This window comes from Lepisosteus oculatus, chromosome 25 (genome assembly GCF_040954835.1).
Source record: "Lepisosteus oculatus isolate fLepOcu1 chromosome 25, fLepOcu1.hap2, whole genome shotgun sequence".
Taxonomy (NCBI): domain Eukaryota; kingdom Metazoa; phylum Chordata; class Actinopteri; order Semionotiformes; family Lepisosteidae; genus Lepisosteus; species Lepisosteus oculatus.
The window spans coordinates 11,858,326-11,886,205 of record NC_090720.1 but is presented as its reverse complement, the minus strand read 5'-3'; the positions used below and the strand labels follow the sequence as shown (position 1 = coordinate 11,886,205).

Sequence of the window (27,880 nt, the reverse complement as noted above, 5' to 3'; positions counted from 1 at the left end):
AAGCCTTGTAGGTGAGCATGAGGATTTTAAAGTCTACGCGGAATTTGACCGGAAGCCAGTGCAAGGACTCCAGGATAGGAGTAATGTGAACACTTGCACTAGACCTGGTCAGGATTCTGGCTGCTGAATTTTGGACATACTGCAGCTTGTTCAGAGTAGATTTAGATACCCCAGGGAGTAGAGCATTGCAGTAGTCAATTCGAGAGAATACAAATATGTTGATCAGCTTTTCAGCCACAGTTAATGATAGCATAGGGCGTATTCTTGCGATATTTCTAAGGTGAAAAAAAATGTTTTGACAGTATGCTGTACAGGTGGGTCGAATGTTAAGCCAGAATCGAATATAACCCCAAGGTTTTTCAATTTTGATTGAAGCTCAAGTACAGAGCCATCTACAGACAAGGTTGTAAAAGACTGGCTTTACGAAGTTGATGGGGGGTACCAATAAGCATGACTTCAGTCTTGTCACAGTTAAGATGAAGGAAGTTTTGAGTCATCCAAATTTTTATGTCAGAGATGCAATTAGATAGAATAGAGACAGCCATATCAGTGTCGGGTTTAGTATGGATGTATATTTGAGTATCATCAGCGTAAATATGAAAGCTGAGGCCATGTGATCTTAAAAGCTGACCAAGTGGGAACATGTAAATGCTGAAGAGCAAGGGGCCCAGTATTGAGCCCTGGGGGACACCAGACTTGACAAGACCAATTTCAGACCTGTACCCATTGAGAGAGACAAAGTGACAGCGATCAGTGAGGTAAGACTTAAACCATTTGAGGGCAGTGTCAGAGACTCCATGTTAGGCTTCTTTGGCACTGGGGTAATAGCAGCAGTTTTGAGGACCGTTGGTACAATGCCGGTGCTCAAGGATTCATGTATTATATTGAGGACAATGGGACAGAGAGAAGAGAAACAGGACTGGAATAAAGTGGTGGGAATGGGATCTAAAATAGATGTGGTGGGTTTCATGCGCGTAACTAGTTTGTTTAGGGATGCTGAGTCAAGAAGAGAGAAGCTGGAGAGACGGGAACCAGAGAAGTTGGATGAGGAGGGAGGAGGTGTGGAAATTATATCCGTAGTGGAGAGAATGTGATGCCGGATGTTGTCAATCTTAGAACTAAATAAATCTAAGAATGTTTTGCAAAGTTGTGATGAGGCAGGTAATGTGGTAGGGCAGTTTGGCTTGAGCAGTCTGTTGATGGTGGAGAAAAGATGTCTGGGATTGTTTTGGTGATTTTCAATGATGTTAGAGAAGTAAGTGGATCTAGCAGACTCTATAGTAACCTTATAATCAGATAAGTAATCTCTCCAGGCCTGATAATGTACATTGAGGCCGGAAAGACGCCACCTACGCTCAAGTTTGCGAGAGGCTGCCTTCATGAAACGCAGATGGTCATTGTACCAGGGGGCAGGGCGAGAGAAGGAGATGGTTCGAGGTTTTTAAAGGAGCAAAGGTGTCGAGGGTAGATAAAAGAGCATTGTCAAGTAACTGTATTTTGTCCTCTAGAGGGTCAGAGGAAGAGAAACAGGATAAGGAGGACAGAACAGAATTTGCAAACCTTGGGTGATCAATTGATCGCCAGTTGCGGAAATTGACAGAGCGTGAGGGGGAAGTGTTAGAAACAGGTAATTCCAGATTGAAGAGAATGGCTAAGTGGTCAGAGAGGCCTAGATCAAGGGGGGAGCAGTGGGAGACAAAGGAGTCATTTGCAATAATTAGATCTAAGGTGTGTCCTTTGTTATGTGTAGGGGTACAAACAAACTGAGCAAGGTCAAAGCATCCCAAAAGAGAAAGGAAGTCTTTAGCCAGACTGGAAGAGGTTGAATCAATGTGTATATTAAAGTCCCCTAGAATAAGGATCCTTTTAAATTTAAGGGATAAGAATGAGAGAAAATCACCAAACTCACCTAAGAAGACTCCACTGGGTTTGGGTGGTCTGTTAACTGTGGCAATAATAGTAGATTGGGGGATAGAAACATTTAAAACAAGACACTCAAAAGAAGAGGGAGGAGGTATAGCTATAGGACTTAGACTGTAAAAAAGGTTGTAAATAACAATGATGCCCCCGCCTCTGCCTGAAAGACGCGGAAGGTCAAAGAAACCATATCCAGGAGGAACTAGTTGGTTGAACAGGAGTCCATCGTTTTGTTTGTGCCATGTTTCGGTTAAGCACAGAAGGTCCAGTTGTTTTTCTTTGATAATGTCACATAAAAGAAGAGCCTTGCTGTTAACGGAGCGGGTGTTGAGTAGCGCTGATCTGGCCAGTCTCGGGGATGCGGGGGGAAGCGGAGTGCGGTCCAGGTGCGGTAGTGAGAGGAGATTTCTTAGATCGGCGCCGGTACATGATGGACTTACAGACGTGCGCCGAAAGGCAGGGATAGAGACTCCGCCGGCAGACGAACGAAGAGAACGGCGTCCTGTGCTGCGATGGATGTAGCGAGTCGGTCGTAAAATCCCAGTAAAACGGCAGTAATCGAATGTGTCTTTGACCAGGAAGTAGCTTTGTTTTAGTTGAAGAAGTTGCATTGCAGTGTACCTCAGAGACATGATCGATGAAGCGAGACGGGAAGGAAATCAAGAGAAGGCGGTCGCAAGAGGTGAAGGTCTTCAGTTGAGTAAGTTCACAATGCAGTGGAAGTCGCATTTGTGAATTTGTAACGTGAAGCGGATGAAAATATATAAATTAGAAAGCAGTGTAATCGAGGAGAAAAAGGAAAAAAAAACATAAATAAGTTTATAGAAATGAAAAACTGGTGAGAGGAGCGGCAGCCAAATGCGCCAGCGTTCCCTCTCGACCGGAAATGCTATTATAATGTGGAAACCGTAACATCATCGAAGGAACAGAGGAAAAAGAAAAACTGGCAGGTACAGAGAGAAGAGTAAAGTAGGAGCAGAGAGAAGAGAAGACAGAGAGAAAAACAGAAGACTAAAGTGCCGTATTCTAATTTTTTTAGAAAAGGGAGGTTCCCATTCATTTCAAAGATCTATAAAGAGGGAGATTGTCTCAGTCCTTATCCCTCCTCTAGAGGGCGCTCCTACCCTTTTCGTTGTGTTGCCAGTTTTATTTGTCCCAGCTGTGTCTTATCCCCTTTTGCCTATTTAAGCCCGGCGTCTCCGTAGTTCTGGGCTCAGCTTTGGAAGACGGACACCCAGGACCCCGCCTACCAATGGGCACAGGAGTGGCCCGAGGGGACAGGCTTCACCACGGTGTCCTGACCTACTGAGTCCGGGGCTCAGAGCACCTTGTCCAGTCAATGTTTTAACTATCCGTATTCCTAGTTCCCTGTTCCCTGTGTCCATCTTGGATGGATCTCCCGGCACCTGAACCTTGCACTGCGCCCTGATTTCCCCTACTTGACTTCCTTTCGGACTCGTGCGCCTGCACTCCCCCCTGCACCAGATCACTGCCGTCACCACCCCCTGTGTTTCCACCCACCCTGATCCTGCTGTGTCCTACCTGATGTCCTACTCCTGTCACTTCCGGATTATACCGTCTCGTATAGAGTCTTTAACTACGCATTTCACGGGAGAACCGGCTCCCGTGACAGAGATTTAACTATTGGGTCGAGTAACATTAAGTTAACTTAGTCTGCTTGGCTGAGGGTTAACCTCCTTACCACGAGGAGCCTAGAGGCCTTCTGGGAGCACCGACCAAGGGGTATCTGCAGAGGTGGAGATGGGATAGAAGAGGGATGTAAAAGACAATTGGGGACAGAGGGAGATAATGTACAGTATCTATGATGGTTGAGTGAGAAAGTTCAAGTTCAAGTTTATTGCCATTACACTCTTATACATGGTATATGGTATAACGAAATGCTATTTAGATAGCTCTCGGACATAAGTAGTACAAAGAGAAAAAAAAACACAACAACAACAATACAATTGTGTAGCAAAAGAAAGACAGAGACAACAGGCAGTGTGCAAAAAACAACAACAGACGATGTAAATTAACCCATTTGCAGGAGCTGATAAAGCCTAGCCGTGATCCAAAGAAAGCCGTAGTCGAAGAAACGAGCCGAGAATCCAGGGGAAGCCAGAGATCCAAATAGGGAATGAGTTACCGAAGCCAAGCCATGATCCGAAAAACCGTCGTCAAAGGGGGAAAAACTGTAATCCGAAAACCAAGAACAACACAAAGCAGAAGAAGGAGTAGCGCAACTAGGAAGCTCGAAAGGAAAACCAATACTGAGCGATGAGGTAGGAAAAGACAGTACAGGATGAGATGGGGGTGTGGTGGTGAAAAGTGATACTGTACGTAGACTGATGGAGTAAGGCTACGCCTTCTTCTGCCTCTTCCGTTGCCAGGAGGCAGGGATCGTAACACCAGTCTCTGGTTGCTACTTCTTGCCAAGATGTAGCTTCTTGAGGTTTGTTCCACAATCTGATTTTAGTTGTTTCATGAATCCACAAATGGCAGAGAACCTCCTCAGTGCGCTGATGCAGCTCAATGTGATGTGGATTCTATCACTTCAATGTGCACTGCCTGAATGCTCGTGCACGTGAACAGCACTGCCCAGCGCTCACTGTAAGCTTGCTCTCCTCTGGTATGGCGTGCAGAATCTGCCCAAGGGCCAATGACATTCTAACCAGGAACAGGAGAGAAGTAGAGCGCCGTCTAGGTGTACTGGGCATGACGCTATCAACAGCCTTCTTACGGGATACTCTTATGGCTCGCTCAGTAAAGTGATGACCTTCATGTCTGACTCATTCATGGTAGTGTCTTACAAGCACTGTGAAAATGTGGTGTCGCTAAGTGTCACTGCAATGAGGGTCTATCCCAGAAGAGTAGGCTGCAAGGCAGGGCAACACCCTGGACAGGACACCAGTTTATAACACTGTCACGATCGCTACTCTCCCTCTTAAGGGCGCTCAAGCCCTTCCTTGTTTTCCCCCATTGTTTACACCTGTTCCTTTGCCCAGCCCCTCTTTAGTTCCACCTTTAAAGCCAAACGCAGGCGTTTGCCCGAGGCTTCTCATTGAATCCCGTTTCGTGACAGCTCGGGGTCCTGCCGCATCTGGCTCCGTCATGGTTTTAGTTTCCTGTTCCTGATTCTCTGCCCAGCCGGTTCCGACCCGGTTTGTGTTTTTAGTTCCTTTGGATGGATTCCCTGGTTTTGGACTCTGCCTCCCGTCTTGGATCCCCCCTTTGGATATGCCCTTGGATGTTCGCCTTGGATTCACTCCCCCTGGACACCTGCACTCTTCATGCCCCCCGTCTCCAGACCCTTCTCCTGCATGACTACTTTCCTTATTGTATCCTCACTATTCCGGATCGTGTCATCCGCATAGGGCCCGGAAAGAACTGATCGTTACAAACACGCACACAGACAGGAACACATTCAAAACACCACTCCAGGCAGAATGTTTTGGCTAGCTGGGAGGAAAACTGAGCACCCAGAGAAAACACACATGGACACGGGGTGATCATGCAAACTCAAAGGAGACCCATTCCAGAATCAAACCCTGGACAATGATCACATCAGGGTTTTTGTCATTGATTGGTTATCCTAGACTCAGTCTATCTGTTTCTGGACAAGGTCTGTGCTGTTGAGAGGAATACTGGAAGGGGACTATTTTACATGTTTTGTTTGTTCATTCATATGCCAGCTGAAAATCCATTTCTCTCTAAACCTCAGAGAGTGTGTCCTATGGATCAAGGTTTCCTTAAGCTGTGGCAAAGCCACCTCTTGTGTTGTGCTGAGAAATAAAAAATAAATACAAAGATGCAATAACTAACCAGCCAAATATTTTATTGATGCTGCTGAAATACAATATATATCAGAGTCAGATTAAGCATCCAAAAGAAAAAATTCAATACATGTCATACTTCAAAATTGTGAAAATTCAGCATTTCATTAAAAGTAAGAGGTAAAGAAAAGGATTTCTACCACAAGATACTCAAAAAAATACTTTTGAATATATATTTCAGATAATTGGTATGCTGCAAAAGACCAGGGTAAGAAAAGCCCAAAGCATTAATTCCATCATTTTTAGCAATTACCTATAATGTATTCTGAAAAATACTCTTCAGACAGGTCTCGGCCTGAGCTACTTTGAGAGGTCAAGGATTTCTTCCTTTATTCCCACTCTGGACACTGAAGCTCCAATCCATCTTCCAGTAATAGTGGTTTCATATCCAAAGTCTGTGATCACCTTTGCTGTAAAAGGAACATCCAGGGTTCCCTTCTGAACAACAGCCTTGAATCTCACTGCCTTCCCAGGGGGCACTGTGGCGGTCAAGGTAGATGATTCTACAACCTTCAGAGACAAAACAGCAAAGCATACTGCCATTCTGGAAATGGAATTACCAAGACATTGGGGAAAAACAATTTTAACATGTTATCAGTGGCAGTGATCTATGTAGAGTCCATTGTGGAGAAGGAAGAACGTTCAAGATTTGTTGGTGGATTAGTATGGTGAAGATAAGTGATGGATACTATCAGGTGAATCAACTGAATATTTAACTCAGCTGTTTACATGGGCTGTCGGAGGACTAAGCTTTATATTTAATATAGACATGGAAAAGGCAGGGGATACAGGTATAAGGCACACTTAAGAGAGGTTAATACCATGTGATGGTATTCTACCAGCTGTAGATGAGATGCTATTCATGGTCATTTACACAGATATATCATGTATAGAATATAATGTATAGAAGATACTATCATGGGAAAAGAGTGCAGAGAGTAAACAGAGGAAAAAGGAGTAGAAGTAGCCGACACACAAATGACTGTGAGTTGCAGAGAGGGGAACATGATGGGTAAATGCAATGAGAGCTGAGAACTGGAGGTATGTTTTACAAAACAAAAATGACAGTTGTTAGGACCAAAGCTAATATCAAAGGTTCAGGCACAGGGCTGAAAAAATTTTGTCTATCCCCAATCTGTCTCTGCTTCATATCTGAATTCATTATATACAGACCTTTATGTTTCTTGGACACAGAGACAGACCTATGAAATGTCACAACATTTTAAATTCTGTAAAAAAGTCATAAGAAATAGGAGTATCTGAAGCATATATTTTAATGCAGAACTGAACTGCAGAAAATACTGCTGGAATACCTAAAAGAACATGAAGATTGGATAAATAACGAGCTGTAACATAGTAAGTGTAGTAACCACAGCTTTTAAACAATCCTAATGATTATTAACAATATTTGTCCATATCTACATATAAGAAGGATCTATTCAAACATGGGAACTTAAGCAAGGCTACAAATGACAGGAGGTCTTTCAGCCTTTTTTTTTTGTTAGTAACTACTTGATCCCAAATCTCATCCAGCCATTTCCTGAAACCACATAACTGGGCAGCTTCTGAACTCCTTATTCATGCCATTCAGTTGTTGACACCAAACTGTCTATGTTCACCTCATCACTGTATAAAGAGCCAAATTATATAGAGGAACAGGATCTACAATCTCTATGTGCTGTATATAAATGACACATTTGCACTTTAGAAGTGCAAAAACCCCTAAAATCACAGCTCCATTTTAAAAATTTAATTCCAAACAGTCTTCTTTCAATTATGTAAGAATTTCAGGAAACTTTGGTATAGTGAAAAATAAATAAATTATATAAAAGTCTTTAAACAAAATTCATAAGTCTTGATTCTCTCAATAATCCAAGTTTTCTATCTTAATTGTGAGTGTTTACCTAATGAGAGCATTTACAATACATTACATAGTTGTATCCAGTACTGATAACTTACCTGTTTCCTCTCCTTCTCTGTAAAGCTCCAGGTATGACTTGTACTGACATCCACGGTGACTGTAGTTTCATTCTCCGCGATCATTGGGATTCCAGCCTTGAAGGTTGTCGATGCCCCAACTGCCACAGTAAATCCATGCTCATGGGAAAAGGAGCTTTCCAAGGTAAGAGACTCTGAAAACCTAGCCAGTTGAAAATACAATAGTTTCCTTTGGTAAATAAAATATCCACCCATCTCAGGGGAGCCAGAGCCTAACCCAACACACAATATGCCCTGGGTGGGATTCCAGTCCATCACTGGGCACACACAGACACAATCAGACTCCACTCACAAGCTACACACAGGTCTGGAATTAAACCCAGGGCACTGACACTCATTCTAACCACTGCATCACCATGCCAACCTGTTTCCTTTGCCATTCTTTCAGATCAAGATGTACAATATTACTAGTAAAAGACATTAAACATTATATCAAAGAAAGAATCCAGGAACTATGCTTGAATTCTTAAGAACAGAGCTGGAGCCTTACCAACTCTGGATATATAGGAATTTGGGAGGAAGAGAATGAAAATTTAACAGCTAGGCTTGTGAGGGAATTTCATTCCAATTTAGACATTCAAAGAAGATAGTGGTCTGAAGAGACCTTGAAATACAGATTTTCTCTCTTAATGCTGGCTTACCAGGAAGATGGGTTCAGGCAAGATGGTAGATGTGACCTCAGAGAGCTATAGGGGAATGCCCTACTTCCTCAGTCACCTGACCAGCTGCTAGAAATCAATTGGTCAAAGAGGATAGAAAACTAGGAAACTAAAGCTTCCAAGAGGTGAGTGCACCCTGTGTAGGAAAGTCAGTTTGCACCACAAAAAGCACCAAATGTGATCAACTTACTGGAAAGTGGCAGTGTAGGGAACAGTGCCTTCAGTGTTGTCAGAGTCATGTTGCCCAATGGTCAGAGGGACATTGGAAACAATCTGTGCAATGTTGACTTCAAAATCCAAGTTTAAGATTTTTTTAATGGTTTTATCTTGTGTGAAGACCAGTATCTGGTAGCGATTGTAGCCAAAGCCAAGTTTCTGGGCTCTTCCAATCCAGTTATCAGCGGCAAACTCTGGCGGTGGGGCAGAGTAGATCTTCCCTTCATCCTTGGAGACACACCACAGATTGCCATCAGGAGAGAAGGCCATGAAATGGGAAAATTCTGCCCAGCCTCCAGTTCCAACAGTCTCACTATTTTCATACCACTTATAGTCCGGGTCATTTGGAGGTTTTCCTTTAACCAGCTTCCCTTCTGATGTCACAGCATACAGGATACCCTCAGGGTCAAAGAACAGAGAAGGGAAAAGCCATCCTCCAGTTCCTATCTTTGTAGCAGCCCTGTACCTCCAGGACACATACTCATGCTCAGGAGGGGGACCCTTGTAAAAGTCCCCACTTTCTGTCACAGCATATAGGCTGCCATCTGGATGGAAGAAGAGTGAGTGAAACTGATCCCATTCTCTTTTGCCAACACACTTTGCTTTAGTGGTCAGCCAGTCTTCATCCGGATTCACTGGAGGAGAACCTGTATAGATGTCTGCATTACGGACTGCGAACATTATCCCGGTCGGACTGAACAGAATGTGGGAGAAACCTTTTAGATTTCCAACATGTTTTGCATGGGCATTAAAACTATCATTGTAGTCAACTGGGGGTAATCCCATCCGGGCAGATCCTGAGCTCTCCACACCAAACAGCAACACACCTATGAATATATAAATATATCAAATATTGAAAAATATGATTTCATCTGATTGCTGCCTTTGCAAAAAGGTTTCATACTACTATTCATCACACCTAATAAAATGCTCACACACAACAGATCAGTACATCAACAGATAAAACTGGTGATCTTGGACTGTAATCTGGGTACACATGCAGTAAAGAACTCTCAGGAGAGCAAACTCGGTCAGATAGCATGTTTTTTAACAAAAAGCGATGGTCGATCTCTGGATCACAAATGCTTCATAATACATTCTCAAGATTCTGTATGCCCTCTCCATACCCCAATTCCAGTGTGCCAACGAAACCCCAGAGGCACTGCTTTTCTCTTAAATGCAGTAGATACTCCTGCTCTATTCCCTCTAGCTATAGAGATGCTGCTGTGATGAGAGTGACCTTGCAGCTCAAACCGTTTAAATTCTAGACCTTCAAAAAATATGAAGTTCAATTATAAATCTTCATTAAACATCATCCCTTCCTAGATCAGGAATACAGTTACAGGTTTTCAGTACTAACCAGGGTTTGACCAACAAATTCAACTCGATACAATTTGATACAATTCTAAAAGTAGGTCTGTAACTGAAGCTTTGGATTTTGGATTTTGTCTGGTTTTTGCTTGATTGTGCCAAGCTCTAGAGAGAACAAGGAGAACAAGGCGACCAACCCACACAACTGGCACACAACTGGCAGTTACGTAGGCAGTGAAACCAGAATGAGCAGAATCAGCAGTCAGGGTCAGAAGTGTGGTGATGCTGATAGTAGAAGACCTAAAGAGGCAATCGGCTCAAAGCAAAAATTCAGTATGATTAAGCACTAAAAGAACAATGAGTGACACTGTCTGTGCTACCAGTGTGAGCTTAGTGAAAATTTTAACGTTGCACAAAGTGCTTAATAAGTATGGTCATCCCCGTGCAACCATTCACTCAAGATTCAGCTTATGAGTATTAGAATTTTGTTTTCCTTCTAAACTAAAAGGTTCCAAAGGTTTGTGATACAGTATTTATGTACAAAAGTGTTGAAACTGGTTCAGACAAACATCTGTACTTATGTCACGCCCCCATCCCACCACATTCCCAAATGGAAGCGCGCTCGTACTAATTAAACTCCAGCCCTGAGCACTTCTGCCAAACGACACCGCTCCTGCCAATCAGCCAACCATGACACTCCATCAATCAGCGCACCTTCCTCCTCTCACAATACTTAAACCCTCCAGAACCCTCTGCTCTTGGCCTGCTATCGGTTGCCCTTTGGAGTGCTTACCTTGCCTTCATCTTCTAAACCACTATATGGGTACAGAGGAACATACAGATTCTGCTAGCAGACTCCATCACAGGAAACTCTGTGTCTGATTGAAGGGATTATAATTGAATCTTCAAAGCAGCAATGAACAATCCTCATCCTGGAGGGCTGGTGTGTCTGTGAGGTTGCACTACAACTTGGCTCTTAAAGAGCTAAAGCAGCTGGTTACTTGTTTAACTAGATCAATTTAACTGCTTCTCTCACCTCTCCAGGTACTGCTGCTTTAAATAGACCTTAACCTGCAGAACTACTGATCCTCCAGGACCAGGATCGGACACCCCTGCTTTAGAGTGTTACTGCAATACTGAGTCCAGTTTCAAGACTCTGCTGAGCAGCTTACATCTGATTCCTGACACTGAATCAGTCTAGGAGCTGATGATACCTCAGGTAGCCAAACAGCAGATCTGCAAAACAGCATTGTTTTTCAGCACACTCACTCATATTGTCTAGTGCTAAAGCTTTAGCCTGATCACACATGGTTGAGAATACATAGACCTTGAATACCTGCAGACACACCAACCTTCCAGGAACAGGATTAAAGTGTGACTGCGACACCAAGTCGAGTTTCATGATCAATTGAGTTGTTGACAGCTGAGTCTCCACCCGTGAGCTCACTATCAGTTTTCAATATACTCACTCATATTGCCTGATGCTGAAGTCCTGTGAGGGTGATGGGACACGGTTTGTGTTTTAAGATGTTTCTTGCTGAAGATGAGGTAAAGTGTGTTTCTGCAAAAACAGAATTCAAGAACCAAAATACGTAGTTATTTTAAGACTTCTTATTCCCTTGCATGAACTTATAAATCTCCCCATCTTATAAGAACATGTTACTTTAACAATACTATGTGAAAAAATCCATGAACAATGTTTGTGTTATACAAAAAATATTCAACAACCAAAATTATTTATTTCTTATCTGCAGGAACATACAGTGCCTTGCGAAAGTATTCGGCCCCCTTGAACTTTTCAACCTTTTGCCACATTTCAGGCTTCAAACAAAGATATAAATTTTTTATTTTATGTGAAGAATCACCAACAAGTGGGACACAATTGTGAAGTGGAACGAAATCTATTGGATTTTTGAAACTTTTTTAACTAATAAAAAAAATGAAAAGTGGGGCGTGCAAAATTATTCGGCCCCCTTGCGTTAATACTTTGTAGAGCCACCTTTTGCTGCGATTACAGCTGCAAGTCGCTTGGGGTATGTCTCCATCAGTTTTGCACATCGAGAGACTGAAATTCTTGCCGATTCTTCCTTGCAAAACAGCTCGAGCTCAGTGAGGTTGGATGGAGAGCGTTTGTGAACAGCAGTTTTCAGCTCTTTCCACAGATTCTCGATTGGATTCAGGTCTGGACTTTGACTTGGCCATTCAAACACCTGGATACGTTTATTTGTGAACCATTCCTTTGTAGATTTTGCTGTATGTTTGGGATCATTGTCTTGTTGGAAGATAAATCTCCGTCCCAGTTTCAGGTCTTTTGCAGACTCCAACAGGTTTTCATCCAGAATGGTCCTGTATTTGGCTGCATCCATCTTCCCCTCAATTTTAACCATCTTCCCTGTCCCTGCTGAAGAAAAGCAGGCCCAAACCATGATGCTGCCACCACCATGTTTGACAGTGGGGATGGTGTGTTGAGGGTGATGAGCTGTGTTGCTTTTACGCCAAACATATCGTTTTGCATTGTGGCCAAAAAGTTCGATTTTGGTTTCATCTGACCAGAGCACCTTCTTCCACATGTTTGGGGTGTCTCCCAGGTGGCTTGTGGCAAACTTTAGACGAGACTTTTTATGGATCTTTGAGAAATGGCTTTCTTCTTGCCACTCTTCCATAAAGGCCAGATTTGTGCAGTGTAAGACTGATTGTTGTCCTATGGACAGACTCTCCCACCTCAGCTGTAGTTCTCTGCAGTTCATCCAGAGTGATCATGGGCCTCTTGGCTGCATCTCTGATCAGTCTTCTCCTTGTCTGAGCTGAAAGTTTAGAGGGACGGCCAGGTCTTGGTAGATTTGCAGTGGTCTGATACTCCTTCCATTTCAAGATGATCGCTTGCACAGTGCTCCTTGGGATGTTTGAAGCTTGGGAAATCTTTTTGTATCCAAATCCGGCTTTAAACTTCTCCACAACAGTATTACGGACCTGCCTGGTGTGTTCCTTGGTCTTCATGATGCTCTCTGCGCTTTCAACAGAACCTTGAGACTATCACAGAGCAGGTGCATTTATACAGAGACTTGATTACACACAGGTGGATTCTATTTATCATCATCAGTCATTTAGGACAACATTGGATCATTCAGAGATCCTCGCTGAACTTCTGGAGTGAGTTTGCTGCACTGAAAGTAAAGGGGCCGAATAATTTTGCACGCCCCACTTTTCATTTTTTTATTAGTTAAAAAAGTTTCAAAAATCCAATAGATTTCATTCCACTTCACAATTGTGTCCCACTTGTTGGTGATTCTTCACATAAAATAAAAAATTTATATCTTTATGTTTGAAGCCTGAAATGTGGCAAAAGGTTGAAAAGTTCAAGGGGGCCGAATACTTTCGCAAGGCACTGTATTTCCTATAAAACCCCACAACTTATAATAATGAATGTTACATCTATGATTAACACATGTATATATACAGTATGTATAAAAGTGCTTTCTAGGTTTTAATTTAAGACATCACACACCAGATGGGTTTTGTCAATATCAACTGTTTTGGTAAACAGACCAATCGCTGGAGTAACTAGATGATATGAGGCTTTATTTGCAGGGGAAAATGACTAAGAGCTAAATTTAAGGGAATATAGACAAAATGAGATTTTAAAAGACAGAATTGAGGTAAAGGCAGGTGCACTGCAGGGAAGGCAAAACAAGTGTACAGAAACACACCTCCACCTCCCTACTGGCCCCACTAACACCTCTTCCAGCAGCAGCCTTAGCTTTCCCAGGAGTCTCCCACCAAGGTACTGGCCAAGCTCACACTGCTGAGCTATGAGCTGCACAGTGACATAGCTGCTGGGTATATTTGGGATTGTTGCAAGAAGAAAAGTAAATTCAAGATATGTGGCACATGTGCTGTGTTGCGCAAACTTTGTTGAGACTCAATTCAGTGAATACTTGTTTTTAAAATTTAACCTCTGTCACCTCTAAGTGTTCAGTTTGAATAATCAATCTTTGATTAATAATATTCACACATTATAATAAATGATTTGTATACACAAACAGGACATTGGAAGTTGGTAAATACTTTTCAAAGGCACTGTATCTATTGTATTAGACAGTCTGTACTGGGAGTGCTGGTATTTTCTAACATTACATGTTTTTACATCATGTCATATTTCTTTTTATAGAAAGAAAACCTCTTCCACATTGCATGACCTGGAATAGAACACTGAGGAAATCATGCTTATTGAAGAACTAATAAATTCAACTGTATGCTCCAGATATTGGTGGACTGTAGCTTTACAACCTTCAAGCCTGATCCTAGTACCTTACAGGACACAATCTAGCGAGCACAAAAAGCTGTTCACCAAAAAAACCAAACTACCACTAAACCCTGTTTTTGAGCAAACTAAAACCTTTCTGCATCCATCCGTTTTCCAAATACTTCATTCAGAACAGGGTCACAAGGAAGCCAGAGACTTTCCTTGTAAGCAACAGGCACAAGGTGGGATACACCCTGGATGGGATACCATTCCATTGCAGGGAACACAGATATGTTTCTACACCCTTTACCAATTAACGAATTATTAACAATGTAAGCAACACTATGACTATCTACAGGCATGTTAGAACCTTTAGCTGCCTCTAGTTGCAAGTCGGCTGCGATTATAGACCTCTCTAAAGCTGATGCATCACACACATACAGTATAATAATATTTCAATGCATTTATGTATCAACACGTATATTCTGAAATGACCAGCAAAAACGTGTCACACCTGAAGAAAGCTCAACAGCCAAAACAATCTCTTTCTCTTTACTATTTTTCAGCATGTGGTTAGTGGTAACGCTGTGGTTCAGTAGGTTAGCATTGCTGCCTTGTGGCACTGGGGGCCTCGGTTCAATTCTGGATCTTGAGTGCTGTTTGTGTGGAGTTTGAATGTTCTTTTTGCATTTATGTGAGTTTTCTCCTGGTGCAGTTAGAAAAAATGTCCCTCCCTGGTGTGAGTGGGTTTTTGTCCTGTGATGACCTGGTGTCCTGTCCAGGGTGTATCCTGCCTTTTCTTTTCATTACGATATCTTCCAGATCAAAACTAAAAGATTTCATCACCAATGTTCCATAAAACAAATGTTTTCCATCATATTTTCCCTTAACAAACAGATTGCCCACACTGACAGGAAAACCAGAGAGGCAAAGCACGGTTTGCAACAAAGAGATTCACAACATCTTCTTATTACCAACCTGATCGGGTCCCCACACCTGAAGAAGGCTCAAGAGCAGAAAGGTGTGTTTCTCCGTTTGCTTTGTCAGGGTAGGATTAAATGGGGTTATTGAACAGAAGTTTGGGTGGAGGTAAAATTTTAATCTGCTTCCCTGCTGTGAAAGCCCACTGGCTGAAAAAGCACGGCACTCACCTTTTATACAGTAGGTCCCCTCCCTCCTCCCCAACATCAGCAGTTTCTCAGAATTGGCTCCGCTCATTCATCTGAAGTGAGGGAGATTGCAACAGTGCTAATTTTCAAGCAACAGTTATCTCCTCAACCTGGCGAGTTAAAGCTCAAGTACTAAGCTATCTGGTTATATTTTATCCAGCTTGTTCATAACTGTTAGAACTGGACTGAACAGTTGAACCTTTATTTGTCACTATTCCAGTTATCCTCTAAGGCAACACAGCTGGATAATTAAAGCTGTCTGTCATTGTGCCTCTGCTAAGCATTGCATGAGTTTGAATAACCTTTTCTTTTAAATCACCACTAATATAAAGTTGTTTTATGTCTGTTCATGGTTTGATGTAAATATACCTACTACTGTATATACATCTGAATTACCTGTATATATGCAAATATATTTTTGTTGAATTTTCAGAGCCACCAATGTGAAATTTCACCTGCTGCTGAAGTTCTGTGTTCAGCCTTGGCTTGTTTCCCTTAATTATAATGCTTTTTACATTGAGCAATAATAAATGATCTATCAAAAATGCTCATTTTGAAATATAAAAGGGACAACCTCAGAATTCTCAAGAAGAATATCCTGTCAAATTATTAACCATTTTATACAAAGGGTAGTGCAAGGCATACATTAACTTTTTTTTACCAAATCATTTTAAAAATATTTTTCTATTCTCTTTGAGAAGCTCATACTATTGTACTATTATACAATAATAACAGCTGAATTTAAGTAGAAATGAAGTTTAAGAATACCTGTTTAAGTTTAAGTTGCCAAAATCCCAAGATGATAATCTTAAATGATGATGAAATCAGTGTTTATATTGTACATGGTTAGTTGCAGAGGATTTTTAAAACAACAATTATTATTAAGTAGTAGTATTTAATACAGAATGTTTAAGGGTACATCATCTCAAGGGACTGCATAATAAAACACACAAAAGTTACACATATGCACAATACACATATGCACAAACGCAAACAAAACTGGATTTATTGCCTTCAAACAGTGATCATCAAAAAAAACCTCACTAAAGCACCTCAGCCCACCTTGCCAGCAAGGCACCATCCCTCTACTGCCCTCTCCCAGTCCCTCTTATACTGTAGTTCCTTCTTTCCAAGGGCCCTCCTCCCTTAAAGAGACTTGCTCATATCTTTTAAAAGAAGTGGACAATTTTGAAACAAATGAAGTAGCTTAATTATAAACTTTACCAAAGCCATGTGAGGGTTTTATACATTTAAACAAAAAAATCTAACAGTAACCTTTTCATTTAAGATCAGCACTTCCTTTTGTTGAGTACTGCTGATGTGGCAGTGTGGGAAACTACAAACACAATACCATACTCTAACGGGGAACAATGCAGTGATTTTGAGGGACAAAAGGGTATTGTTTACACCTCACGCATACTGTATCACACATTCACAAACATACAGGAAGGGTACAGGAAAAGTATTGGAGTATTTAACATTAATTTGGGAAAGACAAATATGCAGGCACCCTGTCACAGAGAATAATGACCAAAATCAAAATCAAGGGAATACAGACAAAAGAAGATTTTAAAATACAGCATTGAGGTGAAGGTGAAACAAGTGTGCAGAAACAATACACAGTTAACTCCTTCAGCAAATCCAAAGATATCTAAATTCTCCTTAAACAATCCCCCCTTTTAATCCTGAGCTCCACGTACTGTGTGGAACACAGACCAGTGCTGTCAGACAAGACAATCCAAATGGAGGAGACTGAGTGTTGAATCAGAGATGACAGAGAGCCAGCAACAAGCACTGGACACTGAGATACTGTACATCATTGTACTGGCCAGTATGACACAATGAGCCATTACACACTGTTTGAAATGCTTTATTTATGAATGTGAGCTGTACACAGTCTGTGCATGTCCAATCAATGGACTGGGTACGAATGGTCTCATTCCACACAACATGTCCACTATGCCAAAAACGTTGACACAGGATTGTGGAATCAGGGGAAGATTTCTTTTAAGCTTATGCTTGCAATTACGTAGTACAGTATGTGTCCTGTACTGTATGTGTACGTAATGTGACTTTGTCAAACAGTTCTTTGCCTGTATGTTTTTTTTCCAAATTTCAATTTTAAAAACACAAAAAGGCAGTGCTCATAATTCTTCCTTAATATGGAAATTGTACAAACTGTTCAACAGAAGTGTACATTGCTAATTAAAGGCACACTATGTAATAATAATAGTGGGGTAACATAATGAACATTAACCTTTACAGAACCTACTGATATAACAGCCAGAACTGCAAGCTCTTTTAAATTTACTGGATCATTGCTTTTGTGTTGAAATACCATGGCAAAGCAATGAGTTAGAAAAGCATTGAAATGGATATCATTTTGGGAAGTCAAAACATACTGAACTGACTTCAAGTCATCCTCATTTTACACACTGTACTGGTAAGTAGATTGTTTTTAAAAAGTGCAAAAAAATAATTTTTAAAATCTAAAGCTGTATATTGAAAAACAAATGGCTTAATATAAACTACATTTAATTAGTATTTTTTTGGCCCGGACCATTTTGTTCTCAGGTATATGAAATAACACAAAAGCTGGATGTGTTGTGAGACAGACCAATAAAAAATACAGTATTGCTTCGCGGTGACCATGCATTGCATTTATTGTATGAGTTATTAAAATTCATATCTGACTTGTAAATGTTTGGATCTTCACTGTGACAATACCTTCAAATGTTTAAAACTATATTTTATGTATATATGTGGACAACTGCTCCATATTTTTGTGATTTGGTTTGATGGTACTGTCTCTCTCGATACATGTACAGTACAGTTGCGTGAGTTTTTAGATCAGCAAGTGTGGCATACTGTGTGGCACAGTGGCGGAGTGGTTAGTATAGGGTGCCACCTGTGTGGAGTTTGTATGTTCTCCTCATGTTCATATAGGTTTCCTCCAGATGCTCTGTTTTTTTTTCCACAGTCCTGGCCTGGTGTGGGTGTTTCTGTCTGTGTATGCCCAGAGATGGACTGGTGTCTCGCCCAGGGTGTATTCTGCATTGTTCTCTTTTCTTGTTTCACCCCGAATTGGATGAACTGGTTACAAATGTTTGGATGACAAAACCTGAAACCCTCAGAGTAATTAATAATTTTTCTCAATTGTTAATAGCTGTTTAAGTGGTAGATAGTTTGAAAATAAATACCAAATTTAGACCTGGTAACTGTGGTAAATATACAACAGTTGGCTATACAAATATTTGTTTTCTTAGTAATATCAAGGTGATGAATCCTTCAATGTGGAAGCCTCTCTGATTGTGAATGTCTGTTATCAGCTTAGACTTTATACTTTTCACACTCTAATTTCACATGCAAAAACAAGCCAGGCTTCTCTCTAAATTCTTCCGCCTGCCAGGACACATAACTAATATGTAAATCAGTTCCCCTGAAGTGAGATTGACTTGATTACAGGTACATTTGGAATCATTTCAAAGTTTTCCTGAGATATTATTACTTTTATTTTTAAGACTTTTATCTCCTCACGTGGGAAGGAATGTTATACATTTTATAAAAGCTTGTCTTTTAGCTTCTTAACTCTGGCAAGTGGAAACATACTAGGGGGCATCTATACTGTAGGTCAGTGGAAAACTAGAGCTCATGTCTTAAATGTAGTAAAAATGGAAGTCGAATGTCTTGTTTTGCGAATGTAAGCAATAACGAAAGTCTTAATAAGGAGTCGTTGTCACGGATATCGGAAGGGAGAAACCGTGGAGAAGCAGGAGAGTGAAAAAGACCCTGTGCGAATAAACAGCTCTTCTTTTCACCAACATCCGTATGTACAGTATGTATACTGTAAGTATATTTAGATTTATGTACATATGTTTCCATATGTTGAATCTAATTCTGTATATACATTTTAATTATAAACAGAGCTGCAATTATTTATAATAATTGTACATATTTCAAGCAAATATTACCCCTTTTCTCAATTTCATAAATACAATTCCTGAAACAGTATTAACAGTATGTTTAGCATGATAATAGGAGCTTTCTTTGAAGTTAACTGGGCCAATCCTGAGCTCTCCACACCAAACAAAACACCTATGAATACATTCAATATTGAAAGTGTAAGACCAGTTCTTTTAATCCGGAATAGTGAGAAAACACAGGGGGAAAAGTCATGCAGGAGAAGGGAATAAAAACAGGGGGGTGTGTCCATAGAGTGCTGGTGATCCGGGGAGGTGTGGCCAAGGCAAAGAATCCTAGAAGAAATCCAAAGGAAAATCCAAAACTGAGCGAAAGTGTCACGCCCTCTGCAGCCAGAGGGCGCTCCTTCTCTGTCCTGTCCCTAGTTTCCGGTCTGCTGTCCTTCCTGTCCCTCTCTTTCCCTTGGGCTATATATTTCCGGGTCTTGCACTCTGTCCTCACTCAGCATTGACGTTCGGATGTCCTGAGACCCGCCTAGCACCAGGGCGCCCCACGTCCGCTCACTGAGGGCATAGGTTTCTATACGGCATTCCTGAACTCTTTGCACTATGAGCCCGGGCCTTTTTCCCGTCTCGCCGCTACGCATATGGGTCTTTTTCCGCTCTCCTGCTCCCCACGGTTAGTCCCTTTGGACGTCCGTGACAGAATGCTGAGCCACCTACTGACCCCGCGAGCGGTGCTTTTTTTTGTCTTGCCGCAGTTTTTTTTTTCTTGTTCTCTGGGCTGTTTTTTTTTTTCAGTTCCTCTATTCTATTCACTGGATATCACTCCGATCTTCCGTGCCTGTGAGCGGGTCCTGTACCTGGCTTTCCTCGGGTAGATCACTCCGATATCAGTGATTGAATGTTGAGCTGGCTTGCCTATTTTTATTACTGGATATCACTCCGAGCTTCTGTGTCTGGAGCGGGTTCTCGTGCCTGGCTCTTCCTGGTCTGGCTCTCTCCGATATCAGTGATAGAATGGTAAGCTTTCTGCCGTTCCTCCATGCCTTTCGCTGGATATCACTCCGGGCATCTGTGTCTGTGAGCGGACTTCGGTCTGGCTTTTCTCAGGTTGTCCACTCCGATATCAGCGTTAGAATGTGAACGTGCCATTTGCCCAGTCTGCGGTATTTTTCCCCGGGGTTTTTGTGATTTTTTTTCTTGTTTTTTGCCTTTTGTTTTGATTTTTTTCTTCCTGGTTTCCCCTCCTTTTTGGTCCCCCCTGCTCTCTGTGTTTCGGAACTTTGGTTCCTACCTGTTTTTGGTTCCTATTTTTTTTTGTGTGGTTTGTCTCCCTGGTCTTTCCCAGGTTTTTGTCTGTTGTGTTTGTGCTTGTGTACTTTTGTGTTTTAAGTCTCCGGAGCTCTTCTCTACCCCCCCTTCCTCCACCCAATAAAGGTTTATACCCCGGAGGAAGGGGTAGCTCTCAGCCGTGGATTCCCGGAGGTTTCCTTTCAGTTAAATGAGGTTTTTCCTCCCCCCAGTGCTGTGCAGCTTATTTATTTGAATGGGCGTCGGGAGCCGCCCATGAAGGGGGGGGGTACTGTCACGCCCTCTGCAGCCAGAGGGCGCTCCTTCTCTGTCCTGTCCCTAGTTTCCGGTCTGCTGTCCTTCCTGTCCCTCTCTTTCCCTTGGGCTATATATTTCCTGGTCTTGCACTCTGTCCTCGCTCAGCATTGACGTTCGGATGTCCTGAGACCCGCCTAGCACCAGGGCGCCCCACATCCGCTCCCTGAGGGCATAGGTTTCTATACGGCATTCCTGAACTCTTTGCACTATGAGCCCGGGCCTTTTTCCCGTCTCGCCGCTACGCATATAGGTCTTTTTCCGCTCTCCTGCTCCCCACGGTTAGTCCCTTTGGACGTCCGTGACAGAAAGTCCATGGCCGGGTGATCCATCCAAACAAAAGATTAAAACCAGGTGCCGAGTCGGGACCGGCGGGGGTAACAGCAACAGGAGCAGAAAGTTAAAAGCATAACGGAGCCAGACTAATCCTGGTCCCAGGCTCGCACGATGCGGAAATCAGTGAAGAGCCTCGATTGGCAACTGCGTCTGGCTTTTAAAGGGGGACAGAAGGAGACTGGAACAGGGGGCAGGTGTGGGAAATAAGGCAAACGAGGAAGACCCGGAGCGCCCTTAAGGAGGAGGGACTACAATCGTGACAGAAAGATCAATGGGTTGCATCACAGTAATGCTTCTATGATTTAGATCACAGTTAAGGAAGTGATCAGACAACCTAAAAAAATACATCCATTATAACACGTTGTCGAGTGTGGCCTGCTATGCAGTGGAAAATGACATCCTCTCACAATCCAGTCAATCACCAATAGATTGGTTAGCAAGAGGCTAACAGGGGAGGAATTCAAGCAAATCATTTCACAAAATAATGAGAGGGAGCTCTCAAGGAGAGGAGTATGGTGGTGCTCCTGGTACAAGTGACCACTGACTTCCTTCTCTGAGCTGCAAGAAGATTGAGCAACAGTGGTGTGCCAGTGTGAACCAAGTAGGGAAACATTTAAGGAAGTGAAGCGAAAGTTAAAACAAGTGGTGCTTGTGCTCCTTTTCTAGGAGCAGCACTTAATGGTTAATAAACATATCAAGTCTAGTGATAGCTACTGTAAGATGGTAATCATTAACCTTCAATGGCTAAAGCTTACTTTAAAGTAAGTAAACTTACTTCTAAACCATAAGCCTTACCACGTTCTCTAACCCAGCTCTTAAGCGGTTAAACCAGTAACCAGCTGGCTTAGTAACCTCTCAGTTGTTCAGGTGCTGCTACTTTAAAACGACCTTGATGGGACATTTGATGGGACATCCCTTCTTTCAAGCATTACTGCAACAGCAAGTCCAGGTTCAAGATGACTGCTGAGCAGCTGTCAAATTGGCAACCCAATCTAGAAGACTCCACATACTCACTCATATTGTCTGCTGCTGAAGTCCTAACCTGGTCAGACAGTTGAGGTTAAGATGTTTCTTGCTGAAGACAAGGCAAGTGTTCTGTGCACCTGCAAAACAGTTCCACAGCCAAAATAGTTATTTTAAGATAGATCTCCCAAGCTAGTATCTTTGAGAGAGACACCAGATTTGGTTTATCAGTAGCATTTTCTATTAGAAAGAAGGGCTCACCAGGATATAGAGGAAAACGCACATAGGCTTAATATTGTAACGATCGTCATCCCTCCTCTAGGGTGTGCTCTGACCCTTTTTGTATTTTAGTTTGATTATTACTTTCACGTGCCCCTTGCTCCGTGTGTATTATTTAAACCTGTGCCTCCGAAGCTCTGTTCTTGGCATTGGAAGATGGGCTCCACAAGGTTTGCCTATTCCCTGGGCGCGCGGGTAACCCGAGGGCAGGTCTTATTCCCCAGCGTCCTGACCATCTGGGTCCAGGGCTCGTAGCACCCGGCTCTGTTATGGTTTTACTGTTCCATCTTCCTACTTCCTTGTTCCTGTGTTAGTCTCGGATGGACCTCCTGGTAATGGACTTTGGACTGCTTCCTGGTTTGTTTGTTTTTCGCAAAAGCCAAAAATAGGTCTGAAAATATGCTTAGCTATACCTAAAATTCATAAAGCAGGTATTATAAATCGAGGGATGGGTGCACACAAAAATAATACACAGCTCGTGGGAAAAGACGGTACAGCTTTAGAAAAAGGAAACAATCTGAATTCATTTAGGTGATATTAATAATACATTTTTGAACAAGCAAAAGAATTTTCAGCTGATTTAATCTTTACTTTGATCTTATAGTATTTCAAGATAAGATTATATGTTAATTTTTTTATTTGATTGTTATGGTTATTGGATGTGACTATTGAACTCTCTTAGGAATCTAGTAATTAACACCTGGCTCTTATCAGCATTCGCAGTTCTCAGAGAGCTCAAAAGAAAGAAAGGAACTGGGGTGTTTCCTGAGTTATACTAAGTCTGAGACATAATGAAATAATGTTCTGGTTTACCTTGGTTAGTTAAGTTCTGGATAAGTGATTAAGAGTCTTCTGTCAGGAAGTGTTAATTGTCAGAACACTCTCTGAGTGTTGCTGATTATGCGGTGGCCAATCAGAATTGGTTTACTGGTCGCTTCCTTGAATATAAGGTTTTACCCTGCTTTTAGTGCCAGGCATTGTCAGATTTGTAACATCCTTGGTGTCAGCTTGTAAACTCGGACATACTCCAGTACTTATCCTTTCGGTTTTCTCGTTGTGGATCTTCGGCATAGGCTCCCGGTTATTCTGGTTCCAGAATTCTTTGTGAATCTATCTCCAGTTACCTGGGTTGTGAAGTTCCTGGTTTTCTGGGTCCTGGTTTTACCCCGTGGGAATGGCCTTGTATCCGTTCATGGTGACAGATGCCTTCGTATGGAGAAGTGCTCGTCTTGGGATTTGGGACTCTATATTTGGGTTACATCGCTGAAGTCTGGTTTTGGAGGGACTTGTCTAATGCCTGTATTTGAACTTGTAAATCCTGATATCCTAATTGCTTGATATCCTTGACCTCAGACTGTGTTTTAGACAATATTATAGTGTTATTTCCCATGGGTTTGTTATAAAAACTTTGTATTCAAAAGTATGTTCGAACTATAGTTTTGGTCCTTACCCTTTAAGGGATTCTGCTGTGCCACATAGGGTCTACAGATGCAGCCATTCAAAGTGCGCGTTACAGACATGTACTGCAGGTGGCGTCGCGCATTGTGACGCAAGATGACGCATGGCACCGCAGTATGTGATTGGTTGACCGACAGGGGCACTCGTGGTCCGTTGGTCTGTCGTAGAAAGACTTACAGTAAACATCTTTGCTGTGCCCGTTCTAGATATTGAATTTTACCACTGAAGGGAAATCTTAGTAGCTGAACATAAAAAGAATAGGAGCATACTGTAACGTGTGTGAAGGCCATAAACAATATTAATTTTGGAACATAAACTTACAGTATATGGCTGGTCTTGGTACTTTAAAGAAAAAATACACACCAGTATTCCATTTCTCCCTAAACATTTTAAGCATCGAAGTCTTTAACTAAAGAGATACCGGAGTCAACAAGCATACTTTTAGAATTTGATTAAAAGGGAATATAATATTGAATCGCGTATATATTTTATGAAAGCAAGATTGCTCAGCTCGACAAAAGTACACAACCTACCTTTATCAGAAATATTTATGCATCAAAGCCTTTACCGAAGATATTACTAATAGTATTAATAATGAATGACTTTGGACAAGCTGTATACTCAAAGTATAATTTCTTTAGCACATTTGTATAAGCACTTGGAATCTGTCCAAGCCATACTTTGTCAGGCATTTTGTAGTACTTCAACGGGCATAAAAACTCCCTTGCTTTTAACAGGGCGTTTCATAATTTCTAACTACAAAAATGATTTAAAATGTGACACTTATCATTCAACTAGAGCTCAAAATATCACAAGGATCCTCAAGAGCACAGCAAAGACTGTATTAAAAGATACTTGTATGAGATACATGAGAATCCAGGCTTTTTTTTATCAATGCTTTCTTTTCCGTATACCAGATTTTATGGAACCACTTCAGAAGGGTGTCAGCCAGTCAGATTCCAGGAATCGGTACTTTAAAGGAAAAATACACACCGGTATTCCATTTCTCCCTAAACATTTCAAGCATCGAAGTATTTAACTAGCATGTGAAATAGCGTGTGAAAAAGTGGTAGTTTTAAGCTTTTCTGCTAATATAATATGGAATCGCGTATCTAAAGAATTTAATAACGTTATGATTATATTCGTGTACTGCGACAGGGCTATGTAGGGCTGTTTTACCTCTGTCTTCACGCAATTCCCCCTGTAGCCTACTGGTCTACGTGCCTGCTTACCAACTCATTTGTTGTGTGTTCGAATCCAGCTGGTGCTGGACTCCACTTTTAACAAACATTTCTTCGAAAAAATAGAATAGCGATATTATGGACAATCAATTGACTTTTAGATTTCAAAATATCACAACATGATCGATTCTAAGTCATTTTTGATAACAATGAATAGTCACCTTCTTCCCTTCTGACAACGGTCCCTGCTTCTGCTTCCTGCTTCTATTGTGTGTGTGTGTTTCAATAGAGTAATTTTTTATAGAGAAATAGAGGCTGGACAGTATGCGTTACAATATAAACATTTATATTGATTTAAATCGTGTTCTGATTTAAATCGCAAACGCGTGTTTAATTATATGTATTTTTTAATCATAATCAGGCTAATGCAACATAAATGGATACAGTATCTTTGTCTTCTAAGTATCTTAATCAACTCAGCATAGCTTTCTACCCGTTAAGATTTATATTTCTTGGGATTTTGGGATCAAACGTGGAAGGATTACATTGTAATCGTTTTTATTTGTCAAATACGTGATTGTATTTCTGAATGTTATGTTACACCTACAGTAGTTCACTGCTTTAAATACATCGAATTAAGAAAGTTATGTGTAGCACTTTAGATCTTTTTTTTCTGAACCAGGGAAAATCTGATCATGTTTCTCTATAACAATAATAAAAAAATGTATTTTACATGTCACCTTTAAAAGTGGCATCTCAAAGCAATACAGTAGATCGAAAAACAATTAAAAGGGACCAAAGTAAATACCAGACAAACGCAAACGCGTTTTTAATAAAATGCTTTTATTCATTCCGCAGAGAGTGAGAGGGACATCCAGCAGAGAGAGACACACACACCGGTTTCCATTGACAAAATTGTTTTTTTTTTTCAATTCCTCTTGTCTAACAGGAATGTTTTGTTTGTGGTTAGACTAGAGGAAAAGATCGCCTCCTTCTACGAAGCATTTCGTTGATCCGATCACGAATTATTTTCCAGTCGCACGAAGTAAGGGTAAACTTACACCATACCGATGAGCTAATGCCAGGGAAAGACACCATTTCCTTTTTCTGATCACTCGGTTTCTGGATACACATCTCACCTGTCCTGTTCTTTGTTTTCCTGATTTGCTGATTATGCCTGCTGCGGTCCACTCCTACCCTCACAGCTGAAGAATACTATTTTAAATTTCTTGGCGCGGTTCATTAACCCTTGTATGTGCTGTCCGCGCCCAAAAAAGTCAAAAACCGTGCTCAAAATGCAATTTAGAGCTTTCTGGCAAGAGGAGACACCCAAATCAATGTAACATGCCACAGTTTGTGCATGAACAGGGTTATACTGCCTATTCCCTTCGATACCCGATTAAAAAAAAATGTTTTGAATCCCCGGCGGAACCGGGCATCCATATGAATCAAGTAACAGGTTTATTCCATGCTGAAAAAAAGAAGAAAGAAAACACATTCCATAAGAATTGATTGAGCTCCGCTCTGTACCACGCAATGATCCCCCCGGAGTCTCTGCCCCGGGTTATTTGGGTTTTTAGACAGAGGGTAAAAAACTCTCTCTCTGGCTTGACCTCCCCCTCCATGGGTATTGTCTGTTTTTTTTTTTGTTAACAAGGCTCGCCAGCTAATGTGAATCGAAACCTGTCTTTCTAGCTTTTAAAGTCGTGCGATGTGTAAACCACAATTCAAATAGAGAAAAAAGACCTGACTGACAAGCCGATACATACTCTTAGAGTTTGATTAATAGGGAATATAATACAAAAATATAGTACTAAAAAAGGTACTACCACTTTTAAAGGTGATATGTAAAATAACGTTTTTTATTATTGTTATAGAGAAACATGATCAGATTTTCCCTGGTTCAGAAAAAAAGATCTAAAGTGCTACACATAACTTTCTTAATTCGATGTATTTAAAGCAGTGAACTACTGTAGGTGTCGAGAATCGTTTTGTGGTGTTTGTTTAGATGAAACGTTCCTAAAACGTATAACGATGAGACGATTCAAATCTGTAATCTTTCCACTTGTACTGTAAGTCATCGGAAAGTTTCTGCTTTGTGTAAGGATGGTATCAAAAAGCAATCTTAAGTGGTGAGAAAGCTGTGCTCAATGTATTTAAGGGACTTAAAAGTAAAAGGAGATGCTTCATATTGCTTGACTAATTTTAAAAACTAAGTTATAAATGCAGACGCTCCCTCGGTGCCGCGTAGGGTGTAAATATCAAAATATACATACCCAACACTGATTGTACCCATCTGTCATGCAAATAAAACACCTTGAATTGAATTGAATTGAGGGAGAGAGGGAGGAGGGGGAGAAAGATAACCAGGACTCAAGGCAAATAAGATACACTTCACAGGCATTCACAACAGCAACATATTGTAACGCAACGGGGGCTCAGGCGGGCGCCCTTGCCGCATCTGGTCGGCCCCATCCCGACTGGAGGCTCGAACCCGGGACTTCCGCGTCTCTCTGCAGCGACCTAGCCCCGTGAGCTAAAGAGAGATCTCTCCACAGCCCAGTAGCTGTGGTCCTGCTATCACAGGGAAGGGCGGTGACGTCACCCGCTCTGGTACGCCGGCTCTTACACACACTGCTTGTCGGCCGTAAGCGTTACAATATGAAACGTTTGCACATATAGTTAAGTTATTACTTGGTTTTCAAAGTGCAATGAAATACAATATTGTTGTTGTTGCTGTTCTTGTTGTTTTTATCCTGTAAAGCGTTTTGAGAAGCCACCTTTAAAGG

The 27,880-nt window shown here is 41.5% G+C and overlaps 1 long non-coding RNA gene across 2 annotated transcripts; it reads right to left on the bottom strand.

Annotated features, from left to right (window-relative positions):
• Positions 1-5,743: 5,743 nt before the first annotated feature.
• Positions 5,744-25,353, bottom strand: LOC138225045 (uncharacterized). Of its 2 annotated transcripts, XR_011183598.1 has the most exons (6): positions 25,313-25,353; positions 22,225-22,313; positions 11,404-11,495; positions 8,598-9,450; positions 7,710-7,890; positions 5,744-6,260 (listed from the first exon to the last, which is right to left on the bottom strand). It is a non-coding gene; the product is annotated as an uncharacterized lncRNA (long non-coding RNA). The 2 variants fall into 2 exon arrangements; XR_011183597.1 differs by lacking the exons at positions 22,225-22,313; positions 25,313-25,353 and adding an exon at positions 15,156-15,316.
• Positions 25,354-27,880: the final 2,527 nt, after the last annotated feature.